Here is a 3523-nt window from a genome sequence, read left to right on the forward strand (position 1 = left end):
CATTGACCGTTGTTATTTTTTTATTTTTTTTGGATATGATTAATATTTGAAGTGTCCCCATTAAAGTTGACATTGCTTAGCAATAGTATCACCTTAGGTAAGCCATATTTGTCTATAATAAAGACAAACCAAGTACTCCACTTGGAAAATAAAACCTTACATATAATAAAGCTTATGTTGAAAAAATATATTAAATTAATAGTTGGATTTAACTAAATAGTCTAGTTGACCCACAATTTGGCAGTCATATAATTAAGTGTCAAAGACTTATCTTCCTTATTAGTAATATTGAGTAACAACCTAACACACTCTTTTCAGAATTTCCAAGAAGGCATTTGAATAAAGTCAACGCTACAACAACTTGGAATCATAAGCCAATTACTTTTACACACGAGTCAATTTATATTTATTTATAAAGTATATTATTATATATGTAACAAATAACTCTTATTTGACGTATCTCTACAACTAGCGGTTTGACAACTAGCGGTTTGTTATTCGTTAGAATGGGTAAGGTAAAACTTAACACCCTGCTTGTATTAATCTCTATTGAGAATTTGTTCATTTTTAATTAAAAAAACACTAGCACACTTTATCCAGCAGCATAAATTCGCTAAAAAAAACTACTACTAATTATAACACTAATGTCTAATAGGAATACTATATAGAAAGTATTTTCTTGGAAAGAACTCATTAAGACGAGTTTAGGACTTATTCATAGACGTGTTTGATCTCATTCCTTAAAGAAGGAAAAAAAAGATTGGAGCTAGTGCTTTTATCCATTATAGTTTTTGTGTATAGAGTTTAGAATAGACGGTTATGATAAATCTTTAAATTTTAAATTTATAATGTAGTAAAATAATGTAATGATACAAAATTATTCAGAAAAACCATTAGTAATTAAACATGATTAAAGAAACTTCTAACATGATTTTATAAGTATAAATAATGCAATGATATAAATATTATTATGAGATGCAAATCAATTTTTACATCTTAATTTTCAACTAACAAAAGAATCACAATTTCTTAAGATATAATACTATCATACTATGCAATTTACCTACTCAAAGGAAAATAATCAACAAACTTTATGACTATTTTAATAAAAAGATCACTCCATCATGAATAAAAATAAAATTAATTTCTAACCGCGAAATAATATATCACGATAATTTGGAGACATATGACAAAAACATGAAGACCAATAATAAGTAAAGATAAAATTTGGATATTTGTTTTTTAAAACAAATGTTAAGTAATTTTTCCCTTCACGATGTTCTCAAATAGTAAATATGTTACACTACGACTTGTTATCTGAGTCACTCTCAATCTTCTTATTTCTATCATTGAAAAACATACTAAGTATTACTTTATTTATTAAAGAATTATGAAGTCAACAATATTAACTAAATTATTTAACATATAATTTATGTAGAATTTGTTAGACATGCCCCGAACATTAGACATTAAACGTATTTAGAGAATAGAGTCGAATGCTAAGTAAGTAAGCCTCACAAAACTAAGCCCTAAAATTTCGGAAGCACTTGTTAAGTAGAATTCAATTGAAGCTAATAGTGCTGTCGCTTGACTTTTTTTTTGTTACTGAGTGCAAAAGTGTCATGGATGGTGGGCCCAGCCCAACTTAATAAGGACCAAAATTTTATTAATAAAAGAAAAAATTAGTAGGGAGAACACTTTTTAATAAATAATTACTGATTTTAGCGACATTTTTATTTATTATCATTTATAGCAATACATAGCAATATTATGATATATCTGTTATGTATTAAAAGTGAATTATGCATGCAATATAAATGTATTATAATTGTTTTAAAATATATTATACTTTTTTATAAGAAATTGACACAATGTATTATAAATGTATTGATGTATGATAAATATATTATTTATGAATAAAACTTGTATTATATGAATTTTATAAATTATTCTCGCTAATATGTATTAAAACTGTATTATAAATGTATTATAACTGTCCAGTGAAAAAAAATATTATTACTATAAATGACAAATATTTTTTTAATATAGTATATTTATCTACGTTTCCCCTAATAAAATTACGTGATGGTTATCAGCCCTAGCCCAAATACCATTAATAAACTCTAACCTTGAACTAGATACCTTAGATGGGCTCAACCAAACCCAATATCGATGATCCATAATTCCATTTTAAATTTAGGAATAATTACAGTATGGGGTCGCTCGGCCAAAATAATTATAAAAAAAATAGTTATTTGATGTATATTTATATATATTTCATGTATAGAGTGTATCATAATATATATTTAGTGTATAACTCATGTATAAGTAATTTATATTGTATAGTCAGTGTATATTTTCTATGACTTTTAACAAGCTATATTGTATAGTCTCTATATATTTTCTATGATTTTGGCTATTTTTCATGTAAATAAAACATGGCTATCCTTTTTGTAAACTAATTAGTTTATGGTATATATTTGAAATTGTTATAATGAATTTTTTGAGTCCAAACTCCAAACCATTATTTAGCATGATGATAATGTGAAATGATTTTTTTTTTTTAAAAAAAAGAGATTAACTTATTTGAAACTGAGATGCTGTTACTATTATTGAAATCGTAAAGTTTAAAATTTAAATCATGCAATCGCCTCTAATAATATCGTGGCTAATTGTTGGTTCAGCTGTTGAGGCTTTAGATTGGTAGCCTCCTTCCACCCACACCCAAAATAGAAAGGATGTTTGAGTTCTTATACGTTCTGTGTATTCAACGAGCAACAAGATTAATCAGAATACATGAAATTGAAATTACTATAGTAAAGAAAATGAAAATTCTTTAAAGATAAAGATCAATTCGGACGTACTTATTTAATATTAGTTTCAAATATAGAAGATAAAAGTTCTATTAGTCCAACTTGGGATCTTATTACAGATTTTAACTTTATTTGACAAGCATATTAAGATAAAAGAATCGACAGAATCTTTAGATTTATTTGTTTACGTCTGAAGAGCCGTATAAGTAAAATTCTCACTTACAATTCTGTATAATGATCGATAAAATAATATTATCATCGACTACGATTATTTAACCGTTCAATTAGATATGCGTGAATTCGCATTACTGTTGATACACGATATATATTCACTAACTATTTTGTTGAATCTTCTATGTACAAAAAAATAATAAAGCTGTTGAGTTTAAAAGACTATTTAAGGCTATAAAATCTCAAGGCAAACATCAGTATATCATCCATACTCGTCCCCAAGCAGAAGCAAATTGCTAATTATCATGACTTATTTAAAATGCCATATAAGACAGGCTGTTTAATCTCCATTATTAGTCTGTTTCTAGCTAACTTGTTAATTATCATGTCTGATCAAATTGCTCTGGAACGAAAGTAATACTAAAATTTAGGAAATTGAATAGGATTTGTAAAATGTTAAAATAACTATTATATAAAAGGTTAAAATAGTAATTTTAATATAATTTTATTGGGTTATTGATTTAATCAGTACCCAAAAA

This window comes from Solanum dulcamara, chromosome 8, assembly GCF_947179165.1.
Source record: "Solanum dulcamara chromosome 8, daSolDulc1.2, whole genome shotgun sequence".
Taxonomy (NCBI): domain Eukaryota; kingdom Viridiplantae; phylum Streptophyta; class Magnoliopsida; order Solanales; family Solanaceae; genus Solanum; species Solanum dulcamara.